Consider the following 22,067-nt stretch of genomic DNA (forward strand, 5'->3'; position numbering starts at 1 on the left):
AATTGTGGAGATGGTTACACAACCGAATACATTTGTCAAAATTCAATGAACTATATACTACGAAGTTAATTTCATTTGAGTATCTCAATTTTTAAAACTCACTAAAATAAACAATCAAAACAAAATAAGTTAACATCTTCACCTATGAGTCTGAAAAGGTTAAAACCAGTAACATATCACTGGAAAGGCTATCCCAAACTGGGCACTTCCTATTCTAAAGGCTGAAGTGTAAATCAATGCAAGTTAGATTATTTGAAAATATTTAATCAAAATTTTAAATTAACATATTCTTTAACCAAGTAACTATAGTATTAGGGATTTGTGTTTTGGATATCAAAAATACAGGCATTTGGACAAAAATGTTCCCGCTAGCTTTAATTTTTAAAAAACGTAGTACTTGATTACTTACTACTGTTAAGTATATACTACATATCTGTCTAACATGTGACAGCCTTCTGAATACAGTCTCATTAATCCTCATAAACCTGTAATTTGGTTCTGTATGTCAACCAGGACAATAGTGGGAACCAGTCTATGTAAGTTTATAGATATTCCAGGTCCACTTGATAGTTTTTTTTTGTTTGTTTTGGTTTGGTTTTCTCGTACCAGGAACTGAACTCAGGATCTCACATTTACCAGGCAGGCGCTGTGCCACTGAGCTATATCTCAGCCCTCTACTTGGTAGTTTTGTATGACCTCAGAGAGTAACTTAGGTCAGTCCATGGTATATAGTTGGTATGCAGCGGTATATAGTTATATCACTGTATAAATGGAGAAACTGAGGCTCAGGCAGGCTAACCTCTCCTAAACTCACATGACTGATCAACGGATTCTGCAGCTCATTAATTCACTACAGACTTGTGATGTATAATTTGTTCTGGAATAAATTAATGTAAATTTCAGGAAATAACAATTCACTTCAAAAATCTATGTACTAGTTAAGTAAATTATAATCAATGTGACAGTAATGTTCAAGGTACAAAATTTAGGGGGGAGCAAGATATAAAATAAAGGCAAAGATTATTTCTTTGTATATTATTATGCTTCAATATGTACATTTAAAGACTCAAAGGATATACAAACGACAGTGACTACACATTCTAAAGAACAGGAAAAGTGATCAGGAAACCCAGTTGACTTTTCTTTTCCTAGTAGACCTCTCTATAACCAGTAAGTGCAGTGTTACTAATACCCCACCCTACCCCACATCTTTGAAATAAAAGCAGTCAAGGTAAAGCAATGTGTCCGTGTGTATTAGCCAACTGGTATCGTGAAAAGCAGGAATCTGAGGCCCCCAGGATTAAAGGTATTCATCTCCCATACAACTTCCCTAACTTTTCCCAATTCTTCCCAGTCTTCACTTCCATTAAGCAAAGACTTCATCTTCACTCCTTTCCTCTTTCTATATACCTCACACTCATTTTACCTCTTTGCTTAGCTCTTCAACCCCAGCTGAGAACTCTTCATCAGCTCGGTTCCCTGCAGCCATCAGGAATAAACACTGTACCCAGCCAAACCCTAACCTTGACACCTCAGCACTCCTGAGTCCTCACTATACAGCAGGCCTTTTCATCTTCTCTGAGTTCCACGTATTTCCTTCACTTACGCCCATTTGTTTGCCTCCTTCTCTTCCTTATTTTAATCACTCCAAGTCCCATCTTTGCCTTGAGACTGATGAAGCACTGCACTTCCTGAGAAAGTCTGAAGACTTAGCTTCAAGCAACAGTTAAAACACGGGAGTAAAGGATTAAGGCATTAACCTTGAGGATTTTAAACTCTAGTACACACTGTAAAATACAGTCATTTGCAGTAGAAACATGCTTAGCACCCTGCATCATTTGAAGACTTCTGAGACTGGGAGGCAGGAGGGGAGGTTCCCATCACTGCTGCTGTAACTACCACCCACTTGGAAGTCAGAGTGCATTAAAACTGCACTAAAAATGTACATTTACCTCAAACAGTAAACTAGAAAAAATTCACATGACATTCCTATGCAGGAAAGAGGCTGAATAAAAATGACAGCAGTGGGTCTGTTTCACCATAAAGGAACTGCTTCAAATTCAAAGTAAGTAGCAGGTGACTGGAAATGATGAATGTATAGGTTAATGTAAAGTATCACAAATATGATTTTTCTCGTTTCTTCTCCTTTAAACATGAGATGGTATAAATCAGTAACAATTATTAAGGTTACGATATATAACACACATAGATGTAATACAAAGAAAATGGCACAAAGGCATGGGAGGAAACAGAGAGAGAGATAAAGCCAAGTTTCTACATTTTATCAGAATTAACATTATTGTGGTAAGACAGTGATCCATGGAGCAATCACAAAGAAAATTACTGTAAAAATATTGTTTAAAAAAGTCAACAGAGAAAAAACAATCAAGTTATATCATACACAGGTACAAATTCTCTATAATGAATGAGATTATTATGTCTATCTAAAATGTACCAATAAAATCATTTTTTAAATAAGTCAGCAAAGGAACTAGTGCACTAAAAATGTGTATTTTACATAAAGGAATGCAGTACACAGAAACAAATACAACAAAAATTTTAAAAATAGCAAAATGACATGGAAATCTAACATACCAGTAAGTATATTAAATGTGAAAGGATTAAAAGCATTATTTCAGCAAACTACCAAAGACAGCTCACCAAATCAGCCATTATCCTTTTTGCATGGTTCATGAGCTAAAAATATTTTTAAGTTAACCTCTGGTTAAAAAACTAAACAGTAACCCAGGGATATAGCCCACCAGCTTAAGTGCCTGCTTGGCAAGTACAAGATCATGAGTTCAATTCCCAGTACAAAAATAAATAAATAAACAGTATAATATTTTACGACACATGAAAACTATATGAAAATTCAAATTTCAGGGTCCATAAATAAAAATTTTATTGGAATAAAGCCAAATTTACTAGGTATCTTCTACAGCTGCTTCCTTACAGTGACAGCCAATGTGACTGTTGAATAAGAGGGTATAAGGCCTGATGCCTGCCCTAACCAGAAAGTACAGATCAGACTGTGGTGTCTACGAGATTCCTCAATGTAAAAAGATGTACAGCACCTGAAAAGGATAGAAAAGAGTAAACATGAAAGTTAGAATATCTCTATTAATATGAGACAAAACAGACTTTAAGACAAAGGAGAAAGCCATTTCAAAGTGAAAAGATCAAAACATTGTGCAGATACAGTATATAAATGCATATGCATTTAATATAAATCCCCAAATACGTACAGTAATAGCTGACCAAATTGAAAGGAGAAACCAACAATAATAAGAGATTTCAGTAACACTGAAATCCTTATGCCAAAATCTGAAACCCGAAATGCTACAAAATCCAAAGCATCTTGAGCACCAACATCAAGCCAAAGGTGGACAATTCCACACTTGACTTCATGTGCTGGGTCATAGTCAAAACGAAGGCATGCTGAAAATACTGCATGAAATTATCTTCAAGCTATGAGGTGAACATGAAGCATAAATGAATCTGTGTTTATACCTAGGTCCTTTTGAATAATACAAATATTTAAAAAAATCTAAAATCAGAAACACTTGTGGGTCCCAAGTATTTTGAATGAGATATACCCAGCCTGTGATTGAGAAAACAAGTACAGAGAAAAATAGCAAGGATATATAATACTTGAATGCTATCAATGAAAGTTTTAGCTCTGATTAACTGACATTATGCAAAATATATTTTCTGACCATAATGAAACCAATATTTATAGCTAACTAAAAGAAATAAAACAGAACAGGGCATGATGGTGCACACCTATATTCCCAACACAAGGAAGGTTAAATAAGGAAAGAGGCTCATCTCAAATTGGAGGCCAACCTGGGCTACATAGTGAGTTCAAGGCTAGCCCTGAGTCAAAAAACTACTACTACCATTAATAATAAAATAAAACAGGGAAAACAAATATTTGGAAATTAAGCAAACACTTCTAAATAACTCACGGGCTAAATAAATACTAAAATCCAGAAATGAAGTTGAAAAATATTTTGAACAGAGTAAAAGCATACACAACTCTATAGGATGTAGCTGTGGGAAGTAGTGCTTTGGGGGGGGGGGGGTGTATAATTTTAACTGCTTTTATCAGAAAAGGTTTCAAATTGTTAAGTTTTCATCCTGAAGAAATGAGAAAATGAAACACTAAATCCAAAGCAAGAAGAACAACACAGTAAATATTACAGTGGAAAAAATAAAAAATCCTTCACAAATTCTTTCAGATAATAGAGAAGAAATACTTTGAAAATTATCCAGAGGCCATTATTAACCTGAGACCAAGGCCAAAACACATCATTAGAACACTAGAGATCAATTATCTTTCACTGATCCCCCAAAAAGAAATTAGCAAACCAAAATGAGTAACACATAAAAAACATTACAAACTCTGATTAGGCAGGATTCAACCCTAGATTGGTCCAATCTCAATAACCAACTAATATAACACAAAAGGAGAAAAACACACATAATCACCTTAACAACAATAGAATAGTATTTGACCACAGACAACACCCATGCTACTTTCAACAAACTAAGAACAGAAGGGAACTTTTCAAACTGATAAAGAGCGACTATAAAAGATTTATAGGTAACTAACGCCACAGGTAGAGTGAGAAGTGAATGCTATGCCCCTAAGACTGAGAATGAGATGAGGAAAACTAGACCATGTACTCATCTTCTCATGTGGAATTGATTCTTTCTGCCTCTGGATGACTTTTTGTCGTAAAGTCTGTTTTTTCTGGTATCAATATAGATATGCTAACTCTCATGATTACCATCTTCATAATTGATTCTTTTTCATCTCTGCACACTTTGTTTTTTTTGAGACAGGGTCTTGTTATGTAGTTTAGGCTGGCCTCAGCATAGCGATCTTCCTGCTTCAGCCTCCCAACTGTTGGCATTAAAGGACTCCCCACCACACCCAGATGAAGGTTAGTCTTTTTTTATTCAGTCTCATTGTCCATATTTTTTTGGTTAGGATGGGTATCAATAAACTTTTTCTTTAGTAACTATGTTAGGATTTTCAGGTCTTAACATCGGTCCATCTCTAGTCTCTAGGCAACATTATACTGAAGGTTTTTATGCTAGTTGAACCAATAAAAAATTGACCTAATTGTAAAGAAAAAAATAAAAAGCTGACACAACCTTACATGAAACAAAAAGAAAAAGAAAAAAAAAAAAAACTAAGGAAATCTCTCTTCCTTCCTCCCTCCATCCTTCATCCCCTCCTCTCATAAACTAGAAGCCTACACAGTACCTAACAACAATATAACTGCCAGTAAACAGAATAAAAAGGAAGGTAACAATTCTATTAATAGCATCAAAAAAAAAAATTGCCCAGAAAGAAATTTAACAAAAGAAGTGAAGTGTCACATTCAAACCTAAAATATTTCTGAGTCAAAGTGCTAAATAACTGGACATCCCATCTTCATGAAAATGGAAGATTCAATGGCAGTATGGCAATTTCCCCAAAACTGATCTGTAAGAACCATGTAATCCCTTAGGGGCTGGGGACTTAGCTCAGCGGCATAAGCGCCTGCCTTGCAAGCAGGCAGTCGTGAGTTCGATCCCCAGTACCTAAAAAGGAAAAAGACAAAAAAAAAAAAAAAAAAAAAAAAAGAACCATGTAATCCCAATGAAAATCTTGCATCTTTGTATAAATGTCACTTCTAAACTTTATAAGAAAATGCAATTTTGAAAGAACAAAATTATATTATGCAACCTCCAAAGTAACCATAAAGCTATAAAAATAACCCAGACACTGTATTATTGGCATAGCAAGTAACATAGATGCTATAAGTATAATGAATGCATCAATTGAATGGGAAAAAAAGAAGTAAATCTAGATTCACCATAAATTGATTTTCAAGTGTCAAGACAAATTAATGAGGAAACTATTTTTTTAAATAGACAACTGGACAGGTAACAAAAACAAAACCTTAAATCCTTTTCTCACATCCCATATGAGTTAATTCAGAATTGATCACACAACTAAATATTCAAGCTAAAACTATAAAACTTCAGAGAAAAAACTTTTGTGACACTTAGGGCAAAGTATTCTCAACTACAATACCAAAGCACAATGTTACACCAACAAACTAGACCTCTTTAAAATTAAAAAATTAGGGGCTGGGGATTTAGCTCAGCGGCATAAGCGCCTGCCTTATAAGCAGGCAGTCGTGAGTTCGATCCCTGGTACCGATAAAAACGAAAAAGACAAAAAAAAAAAAAAAATTTAAAAAATTAACATTAGCATCTCTCAAAACAAAATATCAAGAGAAAGACAAGCCAAAACTAGGGAAAATATCTACATATTATAACTGGTAACAATTTGTAAAAACAATGTGTTCTCTATACAAAGGATTTTTATGTTAAAAACAACCTGATTCTAAAAGCAAGTGAGAGGCAGGGTAGACCTCATGTCTAACCCAGGAGGCCCTGGGCTCAGTTCTCCGCATGAGAAACAGAGTGAGAGCACTAGAGTGAGACTAGGTCTTCTACCAAAGACATAAAAAAGGCCGATAAGCTTAAGAGAATGTCCCTAATATTACTATCAGAAAAGATTAAAGCCACAAGAAGGTATCACTACACACCCACTATAATTAAAGTATGGAGTGAATGCAAGAATGCAGAGAAACGGGAAACTTGATTCATTGTTGATGAAAATGCAAATGGACTGGCTGTTAAACAATTTTTCTTTTTTCCCTGTTATGGGAAAGTCATACTTAAAATGCACAGCTAAATAAAACAAACAAACAAAAAACCTAAAGACAGGGCTACTACATTTCTGAACCCTGAAAATCACTCCACATTGGGTCATACATAGATATTATCTTCTTCTCTCTCTCTGTCCCCTTCTTTTATTTCATAGCTCATACAGTGTACCTTAAGTTCTTATGCTTTTGTGTGTGGTATTTAAGGAACTAGAATTTCTCATTTTCAGTTTAAAATTCACCAGTCTTCCTTTATTATTTGCCCCTTTTATTGTTTTAAGAAATTTCCTGACACAGAAATATACTTTTTCCTGTATTTCCTGTTTAAAAAAAAAAAAAAAAGAAAAGAAAGTTTTGCTTTTCAGATTTAAATTCTTCAGTAATTTGGTGTTGGTTTTGTGTAAATTATTAGGAAAATTCCTGCTCTCATCAGACTTAAAGGAATACAATTAAAATAGCAACAGTATCATTTTTTAAAGGTCAAATCAGCAAAAAACTTTCAAATGATGGCATTTATTGCTTTAAAAGCATCCATATACATAGGTGTAAAAATTATTTTTGCAATATGCAACTCTTAAAAGTCAATATATTCTTTTAACCAATAATGCTATATATATATTAAATAAAATGAAGCCAAAGCATAATGTTTTGTGTATTATAAAAAAAAGTCTATTAAAAAATTAGAAACACCCAAACTTCCAATAATATGAAAACAGTAAACAAAATCTTTTCACATAGCACTATGGAATTTTAGGGAACCACTAAAATTAATATTACAGAGGGAAAGTTTATATTGCTCATTTTTTAAGTGCAAAAACACAGGGAACTAAATGACATTTAAAGCGCTGCTGCAATTATGTAGAAAACAGGGAGGAAAACTGGATCAGAAAGTAGAACAGAACGGTTAACTACATGGTAGGAACTCTGCATAAATGTCGTTTTTGATAGTTTTCAAAATATTCTATAGTTATGTGTAGTTTTTACATGAGTAAAGTCTGTGAATTTGTGTATTATGAATATTGCTTTCTAAAAAGGAAGGGCAAGGTAAATCCATCGGGAAGAGAAAAATGTAAGCCTTAGCCTTGTTACACCATTATCACCAAATGAAAAATCAAGACACAAGGCCGTCATTTCTGCTTCAGTGAAACCTAGACAGACTGGTCCTTCTCACTTCATGCAAAATAGCCTTTCTACTAATCTGGTATACATATATACAACACAAAAACTCACATATTACACTTTATTTATTGATGTATGTATATATGGGAGGCAGGCCTTAAATACTGGAAGATTAGCAAGAATGATAAACGCGCCAACTTTTCAGTGACTTCTGGCTTAGCTCACAGTCAATCACTTTAGCGATCCCTTACATAGGCTATAATTCAGTTCTCTCTCTTTCTCACTCTTGGCAACATCACAGCACTGGCTGAATGTGACTATCCTAATCCATACAACTGAAAACCGCTGGAGAAACACAACAGACTGGCACAGTCGCAGTTAATACTCATAACCATAAAGTTCAGGTGAATCCTTGATGCTGCCTGGAAATCAAACTCCATTTCCTCGGCCGACCCTCTCTCTCTCCTTTGTGGACCATTTCACACAACTCAACTTTTCTCACACCTGTAAATGCTTCCTCCCACATCTTCAATCTCAGCTGATGGCCCAGCTTCCTACTGCACTGAGAAAAGGAAGGACTGCCATAAAAAACCTTTGTGCTCACCACAATTACCCACTTAACCTCACCTGTTTCCACGTCCACTTCCAGCGTGCTCCCTTTCGACGGTAGCCCACACTTCACTCACTACTTCATCTCCTACCAACTGCTCTCCATTGCATCAGTCCTAAAAACGTTATGTAAAAACAAACTTATCTTAGTTTCCCCACCACCCATGGTCCCTGTCTAACTACCTTGGCAGCAAACCCTCTAAGGAGAAGCCTGTGGATTCAGACGCCACCACAATCCCTTCCCACTCGCGTTCTCCTCAGCCACACCAAAGCCTTCTCCAACTCTGTCTTTTTCTTAGATGCTCCACTTGATACCTCTGACCACTCCTTTTTTTCTTAATAAAATCTTCCATCTTTGCTACAAGAACATCTTACTCTCATGATCATTCCTGCTCAGGCTCCTTTGCTGGTCTCCTCCAACCTCTGAATGATGGAGCACCAGAACTCAAGGTTTTGGTCAGCTCTTCTCCACCTGCACTCAAGCCCTTCATAGTTCACTTTCTGGTGCCAAATAGCATGCATGTGCCTTCTATCCCCAGCTTTCTTTCTCTTCATTCAAGGCAAATTATATTCATATTCTTTTTAGACACTTCCAGGTGTAACCTAGAGAGTGAAACTTAACATGTTCAACAGTAAATTCTCACACAATGGTGGTTCAATGGTAGAATTGTCGGTTTTTTCTACCTCTCCTCCAAACTTGCTCTATGTATAGGATCTCCCTCTTCTATTTACGGCAGCTTTACTCTTCTGACTGCTTAGATCAGAACATTTAGAATCATCCTTGTCCCCTTTCTTATGTCACAAAATCCCAAACTCAGCTACCTTCAAAATATAAGCACAAGACAATCACCTCTAACCATTATCCTACATCCAAGCTACCATCCTCTCTCACCTGCATTACTGCCAACAGCCTGCTAGTTTCCTAGCTGTCTCCTTTTACTTCAGCATTAGTCTTCTCTCTGACTATCACTGGTGCTCAAAGAACCGGAACAGATACCTCCTGGACAAATAAGGCCCTTTGTGTCTGACTCTGGAGTCTCAAGTCTTCTGTCAGCACCCACGAAACCGAAGGAGGTTTAATTTCTTAGCCTTGATGAAGGTGAAAATAAGAGACCATTTACAGTTCTTCTCAAGTTGGTGGAAATAAAATAATTAAAGCATGATAAACACAAAACTGCTCTGATTTCTATCAGGGCCCACAGATCGCACAATGATAAGCTTCATTTTAAAAAGAAGTATGAAATGTCTGTGTGGATCCAACAGTGACAACAAAAATTGAATAAATCAAAAATGTATAATCACAGCAAAAGTTCTAATTTTCAAGTGAGGAACTTGTACTTTGTAGGTTATGGACATGAAACTAAGTTTGCACAGAATCACTGAATCTCCTCGAACTTCACATATAAAATAAGATTAATCTCTAAAGCATCTCTAGTTCTAAATGAATGATTCAATGAACGTAATTTTTAAAAATGCACAGAAACTTATATGTTTAACCCAGAAAAAGTTTTTACATGAACATTTCCAAGAATTCTTTATTAAAATTATGTACAATTCCTGCTCAATTGACAACAAAGTAAGTTCATAACGTCATCACTAAATAAAAGTTAATGGAGTTGACTTCTAATATTGATTATGGAAGGCAAAAAAGGATTATGCCGCCTATGGCAATACACACCTGTAATCTCAGTACTCAGAGGCTAAGGCATGAGGATTGCCATAAGTCAAGGCCCACCTGAATTATAGACCCTATCTCAAAAAATAAATAAATAAATAGAATTTATTAAAGAAGAAAAGAATTATTTGCAGGGGATTTAGCTCAATGGCGCAGGCGCCTACCTGGCAAGCATGAGGTCATGAGTTTGATCCCTGGTACCACCACCAAAAAAAAAAAAGTCAGCTCTCCTTAAATTTTTCAGACAAATTTTAATTTTAATATACTGTCCTTAAAAAGCAGCACCACACACCCCTTCCTATACACACACACACTGAGGTCTAAGCACTTAAATCTTGGAAACATGGCCCATGCAGAAATATTTGGTCTTTACCCTTAATTTCCTTTTCACATATATCCTAAACCCTTAGAATTTCATAAGTGATATAGGCATCTCTATTTACTACCAGGCCTCTTCTAATCACATATAAGTTTATACAAATGTAAGGGTTTAGAGTGGGGTTCTCAGCCTTTGGATGGGGCTGTTCACCAAACACCAAGCGATTGCAGGGAGGGAACTTCCTGCTCTGACCTTCTACAACAGTGGAAAAGAGACTGAGAGCTGTACAAACCCCTTTCATTCACAATAGCCTTAGATACCTAGGCATCAATGAGGCAAAAGACCTCTACAATGAAAATTCCACTAACACTGAAGAAAAATTGAAAAAGACAACAGAAGACAGACTCACCCATGTTCACTGACTGGCAGAATTAATACTGCTTAAATAGTAGTACTACCAAAATTGATCACAGATTCAATGCAATCCCCACCAAAACACCAATAACTCATTACAGAACTCAAAAAATGCTCATAAAATTAATATGGACAAAGAAAAGACCAAGAATCAAAGCAATCCTAAGCAAACAGAGCAGGAGTGGAGACATTCCAATACCTAACTTTGAATCATACTGCAAACCCATAGTAACAAAACCAGCAATATACTATGCAAAAATGGACACACAAGGAGACCAACAGAACAGAACACAGAACAGAGAAATATAAGTATAGCCATCTGATTCTTGATAAAGAAGCCAAAAAAACAACGCTGGAAAAAAAGCCTGTTTAGGAAATGGTATTGGGAAAACTGGATATACCAATCTCTCAATGTATACAAAACCAGATCCCTTATCTCTCACTGTATACAAAAATCAACTCAAAGTCGGGCAAAGGTCTGAATATAAGATCTAAAACTCTGACACACACTAAAACTCTGACACACACTCTGACACAGACAGACAAACAATCACACACACAAACACTCCCTATAGGAGAAACAACTGAAGCCACAGTCACCAGCAAAGATTTTCTTGGCTAGCCAGGGTTTAGCTCAGCAGCACAGCGCTTGCCTGGCAATTGCAAGGTCATGAGTTCAATTCCTGATATCAAAAAAAAAACAAAGTTGATTTTGGGTCTGGGATACAGCTCAGCAGCACAGTGCCTGCCTGGCAAGCACAAGGTCTTGAGTTCAATTCCTAGTACAAAAAAAAAAGATTTCCTTGACTAGAATTCCAACAGCATGGGAAATAATAGCAAGAACCAACAAACGGGCTACATCAAACTCAAAAGTTTCTGCACAAGTTTAACAGTTTAATAATACATATTTTTTAACAGAGTGAAGAGACAGCCTACAGAACTGTAGAAAATCTTTGCCAATTACTACTCTGACAAAGGTTTAATATCTAGAATACATAAAGAATAAAAAAAACCAAAAAATAAAATAGCCCACTAGATAAACAGGCAAACCAATTGAGCAGACATTTCTCAAAAGTAGTATAAATGGCCAATAAATGTATGAAAAAGTGTTCAACATCCTTAACAATTAAAGAAATAAAAACTAAACTAATCTTCCATTTCACCCTAGTCAGAATGGCTATCATCAAGAGTATAAAAAAAAAACAATAAATGCTGGAAGGTGGATTAGGAGGAGTAAGCCCTCCCCACAGTCCTAAACTACTACTGGTGGGAGTATAAATGGAAATTAGCAAGCCTCTAGAGAAATCAGTATAAAAGTTTCTCACAAAACTAAAACTAGGAGAGGCACAATCTGATCCAGCTCTCCTACTCATGTAATATAACCAAAGCAATTAAATTCAGCATAATATAACAATATGCACACTCACAGGTATTACAGAACAATTAACAACAAACAAGGTATGGAAAAAAACCTAGATGCCCATCAACAAATAAATGGACTTTTAAAATATCATATGTACACACAATGGAATATTATTCAACCAAAAAGAAAAATAAATTTGTAGGAAAATGGATGCATCTGGAGACCATTATGCTGAGCCAGACTCAAAGACAATTACTACACATCTCCCTGATGTGCACCATCTAAAGACGACACTAAGATGAGGGAAGGAAATGATAATCAGACCAGAGGAAAGGAACTGGGAAAGTAACGGGGATGGAAATGAACGAAATATATACACCAAGGTACATACATACACGCACAGGTGAAATTTGGGTTGGGCTAATGAAGTGTGAAAACGTTCAAAGTGTTATATGCATGTACAAATTTGCCAAAATGAAATTCATAGATCTGTGAAATTCATAACCAATAAAAAAAATTAAGGGAGGGACCTCTTTAGATTCAGAGAACCTCTGAACACGGAGAAGTACTGAGAGAGCAGGACAGGCTGAGAGAACACAAACCTCCACATCCCCCCTGATCTTGCACTATGCATCTTTTCCACTGAATTCGATCCACAGCAGTACAAAAATATCCTGAAATAGAATAAAATCCAAGCCTTCCTGAAGCAAAGACAATAAAAGCAAGCCTGAGAAAAAGTATCACAAATTTGAAAAGAGTCACACTATCTTTTAAATGCGGAGAACAGTAAGAAAACAAAAATGCATTGTCAGAATTAAAACTTCAATAAGAAAGTTGAAGAAACCTAATCAATCAAAAAGCCTGACAGGAAAAATTGAAAAAAAAAAGAAAGAAAGAAATCCACAGCGGAATTCCTATAGTCAATGAAGAGTTTCAGATAGGAAAAAGAAAATTTTTAAAATTTCCCTAGAATAGGGAAATACATTTACAGATTGAAAGGATCAATAAATGCTCAAAACAGCCTAAGAAAAGAACAATAATCATGCACATCACGTTGAAATTTTACCATTTAGGAAATAATATGAAGATCCAAAAAAAAACCAGAAAGGAGAAAATAAAGACATATGATTACCTGGGAAGTAAGTAGCACCAAGTTCCAGAGTAACACTGAGAGGTGGACAAAATTCCAAGACCAATGTTATCTCCGATCATGACAGCCAATCATGACAGCCAATCACAGCTTAGCGCCCCTCCTTCTGGTGGTCCACATTTCCTGGCTTCCTTATGGGCTTTTATGAGTAGTTCTAGCCAAAGAGGTGTCAGCTATCACATACTACTTCTCTCTTTCAACTGCAAAGAAGCAACAGGATGGGGAACTGCACATGAAAGCAGCAGCCCTATCCACACAAAGAAGCCATGAGGAGCCCAGCCCGCTGCAGATTTCACAAAAGTAATAGTCCTTTTTATTAACACACTGAGATATCAAGGTTAATCTGTCACTGTTGCATAACCACTGACTAAAATAGTAACCTAAATGTGTAGACAGAACCAGTTTAGAAATGAAACACCTGGTACATTTTCTGACATGCAAATCGTAAAAACAAAACAACGAAGTATCCCATCTCCTTTCCCAGAAAGTTAGTAGGGGAAAAAAAAATGTATATTTACATGTAAACCATGAAACTAAAAATAAGGAATGCCACTTAGGAAAGAGAAAAAAACTACCAGGATGATGGCACAGGCTCTTCTGTTTTACACAGTCTCTTCTGCTTCTCCCATCAGGCACAGGCCCCCTCCAAGAGTCAGCTTCACTGCCAAGTTCTCCCAAAGACACAGTCCAAATGCCCAGCTCCCAGGATTAACACAGCTGGCATCAATGGCAGGAAGGACCACATATATTGGATCCCTTTCTAAAATCTGCTAACAGTGTGATGTGTGATGTTGGGCAGATTATGTAACTACTCTTAGTCTATCAGGCTCCTTTTAGCTCTAAGTTGTACCAACTCTGCAAACATATAAAACCACTAAAATCCTAATAAAATTCTAGGTAGTTGTTCATACATTCTGCCAGTCTGTGATAACTGGCAACAAGGTATTCTCTAAATGTTATTTCTTCTTAATAACTTTAAAAACAATGTCCTCAAAACAGAATTTACACAAGGTAAGTATCTTACAAAGCTGTAAGTCTACTAACAAGAATTCATCTTACTTTAAATACATTAGCCTTGCTGCCTCAAAAATGCAGCATGTTAATGATGTGGGTGAGTAAAGTCAACCACAAAAATCACTATAAATACAATTGTAAGCAGCACCAGACAACTGGCTCTTAGTGAATTCTTCGACTTTCTGAAGATTAACAATTGTTAAAAAAATTTTTTTGATAAGTCTTGTTTAGTAGGAGCCACATATTCTTCTGCCTTCTTGTAAGAGATATTTTAAGCACCTGGGTGTATTAAATATAATCTCATACTGTTATAAACTGCCCCACACAGAAAGATAGTTCTCCAAATAACTAAATTTACCTTCTAGAAAATTTCTGGGTGTCATAGTGATATCATTAAGGTTTACTGATGTTCACAGCACTGTTTGCTTCCAGGCGTTCAGAGATATCCTATCCTTTTTTTCTTTTCTTTATCCAACTCAAGAGGCTGCTGCTGGAAAAATGGGAAAATGGTCACTCCACAGTCTCCAAGGGAGGGTACTATTTCAACAATTCTAAGAAAATATTTTAGGGTGATGACTGTGAAAAATGGTAAAACAGTATCAAGTCACAAATCACATGAGCAGGGTTCCGAAGAATGACAAAGCCCTCAAGCTCAAGCAGACTGCAATGACCCTGGCCACTCACTCAGGGCCCACACGCAGTCTTCCCTGTCCTAGCACTCAGCAGCATGGCTCACGCTTTGAATATGCCCATTCTCTTTCTCTTATTTCCATTTTTCTTGTCACTTTGGTCTGGACCCTTTCCCCACACTGGGCTTCTCTAACAAGAAAACCCAAGGCTGAGGGCTGAGGGCATACTGATTAATCATATGTTAAACTAATTATCACTTTTATATGCAATGCACCTGAACTAACATTTACATGCAATATCTCACTTAATTTTCACACCGCTATTATTTTACATGAATCAAATAAAACAATGTCTTACTTTTAAAATCTACCCTATAAAACTGAACTGCTGAAATTCAAATCTAAATCAATCTAAATCCCCATCTCATCTTTTGTAATCAAAATCCTCTGGCTCACCTATGTGTTAAATTCCAAACTGGTTTTCCTTCTTGCTTGACTCCTCAGTCAGAAAACTGAGAATACCAGGAGATGCCCAGTAACTGAGGTTTTACTCTACTAAGCTGTATAAGAAAACGTACTGTGGAATGGTTACTTTTCACACACTACAAATAACTACATTTCCAGAAGTGACTAAGATCTGTGCATCTTTATTTCAGGCCAGTTAGGTCCATGAGTCAACTCAACACATATCATTACTCCAGAGGGGCAGTTCCCACGGCGTGAGGCTCTTTGGGCCAAGTTGTTCTTAAATAAAGGCCTTAGGTTTTACTAATGCTATGATTTATTCAGCTGAGGAGATCAGCCCAGATAGGGATAAATAACACAAAACAGCTTTCTAGGAAATAAACAGTATTTTTTTACCTTTTGCTAAATGTACTCTTTGTGTACCAGATCCCTATTCAATGGCCAAGCTCCACTTGTATATGTTGCGGTCGCAAAGAGTAAAGTCTAACCACAGCAAGCATCCAGTCCTCAAAAACTTGTATGAAAGAAGACAGACCAGACACAAGTAAACATAATTACACACAATAATAAGTGTTATGAAGAAAACATGTACACTGATCATTTGGGATTATTAAAGGACCCAAAGATAGTCATGGAAGACTTCTCTTAGGTGGTGACACTGACATTAAGATCTAAGCATGAACCAAGCATACAGGAGCCAGTGAAGGACACAGTAGGCAAATGCAACACCATGCTGAAGTCGGAGAAGCAGATGAGCTGTCAAGAAAAGGTGCAAAGCTAGACGCTGATCTTGTTAGGAAAAAACTGAAATTCTACTTAAGATAGAGAATTCACTATAACTCTGTAAGATGGATTACTGTCCCCTTCTTTACCCTGTATGAGCAACAAGATTCAGAGGACAGCTAAAACTTATCTAAGGTCACATGGCTAGTAAAAGGATACTCTCACACCTCCCAAATGTCTTCTGTGTACACTATGCGAAATAAGATCTTAAATAACTACCAAAACATTAATAAGACTGACAGCAACCTAAAACCAACTACTTTAAGTAACGAAAAATCTAATGTCAGTGTGGATAATCAATGAGACCCTGAAGTTAGTTTAAGGAAACCGTACCAAGTCCTAAAGCCTTCACTATGTAGTAACTAAACCAACACACATGGTAAATTACACAGAAAAACACTAAAATAATTTCACTATCAATACAATAGGAAATACATAGCACTGACACTTCTTTTTAATACTTGGATGATTAATCTAGTCATATAAGAAAATAAATTTTCCTTTTTTATGACATATTGGTATTTGAAATTTCTTCCTTGTCAAGGAGTACTTTTACAAAAATACCAAGCCATCACAGACAGAGGTGCCATTTCTAGAACTGAAAGAGGTCAGGGAAGAGGAGAAATATATGATTTTCACTTCCAATAAAAGGATGCAAGAAGCAGAAAAAAATATCTTCTTAGCTCTAGGACAGGTCATTTACTTAACTCTTAAAAGGGTATGAAAACAAGATGAGTACACATCCACCAGTTAAAGCAGATTATAAATAACATGCAGTATTTGGCTTCACATGTCCAACATATGTACACACGAGTGTATATCCTGTTTCTCATGATATGTGTATTTTTGAGGGAATTAACAGCAATTCCAAAAATTCAGAAGGAGACATATAACATCTCCCCTTTTTCAGACTGCAGCATGACTTTTAAATAAAATCATCCAACTACTTCCATGAGCAGTAACACAAAAGGTATTATCAGTAACACAACGTTTCCTGAAAAACGGCCACACTGGAGAAAACTACTAGAGTTTTGCGCTAAGAAGTTACACAAGACAATCTTAAAACACGTTCTGTTCTCTAAATAGAGACCTATTAAAGAGGACTCTTTTTCAGTTATACACGAAGATTACAGAAAAATGAGAAGGCAAAATGACTAGGTATCCAGTCAGTAGAGCAAACCCTTTCCATACAACACCCAGCACCGTGGCTGGAACCCAGCTCCTTCCTGGCCACTCCCTCCAGGTGGCCTAAAAAGGGAGGGCAGTCCAGCGACACACTGAAGGTGGGGAGGGGCGCAGCGTTCAAGGCCTACCAGTCTTCCACCACAAGAAAGAAAATGGCAAGACCAGATACCTGCTTCCAATTTAGAAATTATTTTTTAAAAATAATAAAGACAAAAAGGTAAAGATTCAGATAACCTGCCTGACACCCTGGCCACGAAATGGAAAGCCCCTGAACACCTCTAAGGGTATGAAAGGGTATGAAATAAATCCTATCAAATCTACTGTCCCAGCCCTAGTATCCTCCAAGACAAGAATTTAGGGGTTCAGAGTGGCAGCCACCTATTTTGTTTGCAGCAGGGCAGACCCTGAACCTTTCCACAGCCATGCCAGGTAGGACTGAGGAAAACTGAAGTAAACTAGGACACTGTTTTCTAGATTTTTATTGCAAAACCTGGTAAACAACACCATTCACATTTTTAAATAACACTGACTGTTCACACCACTAAATAGTCCATTTAAAGTTCATTCATTTAAGTACGCTAAGTGGATTATACGTTGTGGGTGTTTGGTGAGTTTAAAAAAAAAAAAAACGCGTAAACTGCTGCCTACCATGAAGAATATGTCTCACACTTCACCTTGAAGTAGATAAAAGTTTACTTTCGTTTGGTTACAAATGTATCTTTATTCGAAGGAACACAGTAACTTAAAAGCATAGAGGGGTTTCATGTCCTAATTCACGTTATTACTGTAATTAGTACTCGGTCCTTACATCTTCCAGAAACATATGCTGAGCTGAAGTCTACGTTACCTATTTCACCACCAGAAACCTGACTTCCACCAAACCTGAATTTCCACTGGCCCCTAATTCTCTAAAGTGGGGATGGGAACCCCAAATTTGAGATTCCGACTAGACGTTAAGTTGGCACACACACTGCTACACACACAACAAGTTTGGGGCCGGGACATGCCGGGAGAAAGCTCCACGCGTCTGCCGCAGCAGGAGCCACCTGGGGTACCTGAAGTGGCCAACTCCGGCAGCGCCTGCACGCCAAGGCCCGCCTCGGGTCCGGGCGACTTCATTTCCAGGGCGCTCCCGGCTCTCCACGTCCGCAGCGGCGGACTCCCGAGCGGCAGCACAGCGCCTCAGCGTCCCGCAGCCGAGCCCGGGCGGCACTGCGAAGCGGCGTCCCGAGGCGACCTCCGGGGCCCGAGCGCGGCCCTGGGCCTCGCCGAGCCGGGACCCGAGTTGGGTCGGGAGACGGGGCGGCGGGCAGTGCGGTGGGTGCGAGCGCGCAGGCCCGCCGCCTCCCAGGCCTCGCCGAGCCCCGGCCTCTGCCGGCGGGCGGCGGGCAACAAAGGCGGCGGCCCGGCCCGGAGCGCGGCGGCCGCGGAGGCCGAGGGTCGGAAAGCGGCGCCCGCGGCCGCACAGGCCTCAGCCCGCCGCGGCCCGGTCCGGTCCGGCCCTGGCCCTGGCCCGCGGACCCCGAAGCGGCGAAGGGCGTCGCGCCGACCCGGACCCGCGGCTGCAGCCCGCGCCGGCCCGGCCCCCGCCGCCCGAGGCCCAGGCCCGCGGCCACGGCCGCCGAGCCGCGCAGGGACGCCGAAGGGTCGCCGCCCGCCCTCGCTCCCGCCCGGCTTCCCGCGGACCCGCGACGCTCACCCGGCGGCCGGCTCCGCTCCTCGCCCAGCGCCGGCGCGACTGCTGCGCTCGGCCCTCCTCCAGCGGCTCCTCCTCCTCCCCGGGAGGGCGCGCGGCCGCGGCGCCTCAGCCCGAGCACGGAGGCCGCGGAGACCCGGGCCGCCCCGCCCCTGGGGCCCGGCAGGCGGGGCGACGGCGAGGCGAGGGCGGGGTCGGCGGCGGGGCGGGGTCGGCGGCCGGGGCGGGTCGGCGGCGGGGCGGGGTCGGCGGGGGCGGGTCCGCGGCCGGGGGTCACCGCCCTCCCCGCCCTCTCCGGTCCGTCCAGCCCGGCCGGCGGCCCCAGCGCCCGCCCTCCTCAGGAGGCGCGGCGACCCTGTCCCTTCCTCGCGGGCGGCCTGCCGGGCCACTGGCTCCGCCCCCGGCCGGCCCCGGCTGCCAGGGCCCGCTCGGCTCGCGGGGACCTGGATGCTGTGACCCCGGGAGCAGAGATCGCGGCCCGGGTACCAACAGCTGCAGCCGGGACGCCTTCCCCACGCCTGCTCGGCCTGTATCATGAAAATCGCTGTAGAAAATCCCAACTTTTTAACTGCTTCAAGCTACCTACTATTCCCTACAGTCATTGTTGGTGTTTTCTGCAAGTAATACTTCACCACTGTGTGTGCTGCTGAATTCCAAGATTGTGTAAGGTGAACTTGCACTTTGGTAATAGTTCATTTCTTTAGATATTGGTCGCATGAACTAATGTATAGCAGTACCAGAAATTTTGATTCTCCCCTGTGAGAATCAACGGGAATACTTTTTTTTGTTTTGATGCTGACTAAAAATAATTATATATTAGCACTGCATTAAACGGGAAGCGATAAGTACCACTTAAAACCTAGTTTAAGAATTACAGTGGACTTTAAAAGTTGTGTTTTTTGAATAGTATTGGCTTTTTAAAAGAAAACTGAAAGTAGAAATAACCCTACATGAAAAAGCCCTCAAAAGTTGTTCAGGTATGAATTTCTACCTGAGTTATATCTCAGAAGAGCTATCATTTAAATAGTTCGAGTAATTTATCTTAATTCCTATAAGTCTCCAGTGTGTGATGTGCATCTTAGAAAATCTGGACTAATAACATAAATTGGATCTTCAGGTGTCATCCAATCAGCTTTTATAACTGAATGATATGGGCAAAGTTTATGTCATTTGTGTATTAGTGTACCAATCGTCTTCATCTTTTTCACTTAGTTCATTAGTAAAACACAGCCATTATTGTTACCCTAAATTAAATACAGCTAGCTTTAAACTGTCTGCTTACAGGCAATAGCAGAATGTACTGTGAAATACAATTTCTAGAAAAGTTAGTGGTAATAACAAGTAGTGATTACAAAAGCACTCTTAAATTCCACCAGGCAAACTGCCTGTGTCTCCTTATTTGATCTTTTAGAAAGACTGGGAGGGGAACCTGTGCCTGGACAGTAGTAGGCTCTGCGCAGCGGTGGACTGCAAATGCATGACCAAGACCCCTAGTTTCTGAGTCTGGCAGCAGTGGACCACATCAGGGACTTGCCAGTTCCTTTAACTGTAATTTGAAACAAGTTTCTCAGTTGTAAGCTCAGTTTCTGCTTTTGTAAAAGAGTAGTGTACAGGTTTTAATTGTAACTATGTCAAATAGTTGTGACACCTGGGACCTGGTCTACAATGATTATTATTGTTATGTGATGTATATTGTATTCGCCAGGTACCACATTAAGGTTTTTTTTGTAAATATTATGGCTGTTTACAGGGAATTACTTTAACAATAATTTGACTTTAACAATAATTTGATAACTTTAACAATTTGATAAGGTTATTATCATTACCACATTTTAGATGAAATGGAGGCTGTTAGTATACAAGTCATAATTTATTTTCTCAAAGTCTCACAGTTGATACTGAGCAGGAGAGTTGGAATTCACACTTAAGACTCTGGAACTCCAGAATATGAGTTTTTTTTTTTTTTTTTCAAAATATGAGTTCTTAACTCCTAAATTAAAATAGTAATGAGAATAATATTAATAGTATGGTATAACTTTAGTATAGAGATAACAGTGCCTAAATGCATGAAAAAAATCTTCATGCTTGGCTGAATTCCAAGCACTGCTTGGCCGCAGACATGTCCTCTTCTCAGCTGTCCAGTACCCTAACCTTTTTATCAACAACTTACTCCTGTGGGAGAAACTTTTGCGCTGTGTCCTGTAAAGCTGTGACATATACTTGTGATTCTTCCTTATAAGAATCACTCTTGCTCAGAGATCTCATTCATGAGCAAGTGATGCTGCCATTATGATCAGGTATGGGAGAAGGACAAGGATCAGACTCATCTGGTTTCCTGCATGCACTAGATTGATCTGGTGCAGGTCCCCTTTTAAAAACCTATTCAATACAGTCGAGTTCTGCTCTTTTCAAGCACAAGCACGATGTGATATGTACACTTTCTAAAAAATGGTGGTGGCAAAAGTCATAATGAAAATCTTTCCTCTTAACAAGGACAAAGGAATATAGTTTGCAGCTTCTTGCTAATCGAATAGCTTATAGAGGCCTGGATGGCCTTGGCATTCTCGTTTATAAACAGTACAGCTTTTGCCTCATTTTTGGAAGGGGAAGCAGACTGGGACTTCAAATGACCTGCCCAAAGTGACAAAGTTAAAAGTCAAGTCATGACTTGTAGTTGATGTCTCTCAATTTCTAGTCTTGTTTGATTTCTAACATTAAAATTCTTTCCTCCTTCCAAGACAAGGAAAGAGAGAAGCCTATACTTTAGAAAACTCACAGAAAGCAGAGTGAACTACTGCGGGTAGCTTTCTAATTTACTGCCAGTATTTCAAATACGTCTTCAGTGTTCAAAACCGCCTCGGGGACCTGGAGACAACTGCAAAGTCAGCAAAAACCAGTACCCTTCACTGCTGTCA

At 39.1% G+C, this 22,067-nt stretch overlaps 1 protein-coding gene across 5 annotated transcripts in view; it reads right to left on the reverse strand.

Annotated features, from left to right (window-relative positions):
- The window catches only part of Socs6 (suppressor of cytokine signaling 6), a 29,549-nt gene extending 10,237 nt beyond the window's left edge, over positions 1-19,312 (reverse strand). Inside the window, exons 1-3 of one of the 5 annotated variants that reach the window (XM_063231468.1) lie at positions 19,156-19,297; positions 14,753-14,881; positions 13,363-13,580 (exon numbers count right to left, since the gene is read on the reverse strand). The gene's annotated coding sequence lies outside the window, so the exon portion shown is untranslated. Of the gene's footprint in view, positions 1-13,362; positions 13,628-14,752; positions 14,882-18,511; positions 18,653-19,155 lie in introns of those variants that run through there. The other 4 variants (XM_063231467.1, XM_063231466.1, XM_013149041.3 and 1 more) reach the window with 4 other exon arrangements.
- Positions 19,313-22,067: the final 2,755 nt, after the last annotated feature.

The sequence above is a fragment of the Cavia porcellus genome, unplaced genomic scaffold, assembly GCF_034190915.1.
Source record: "Cavia porcellus strain 051 isolate PalLab524CR breed Dunkin Hartley unplaced genomic scaffold, mCavPor4.1 scaffold_20, whole genome shotgun sequence".
Lineage (NCBI taxonomy): Eukaryota > Metazoa > Chordata > Mammalia > Rodentia > Caviidae > Cavia > Cavia porcellus.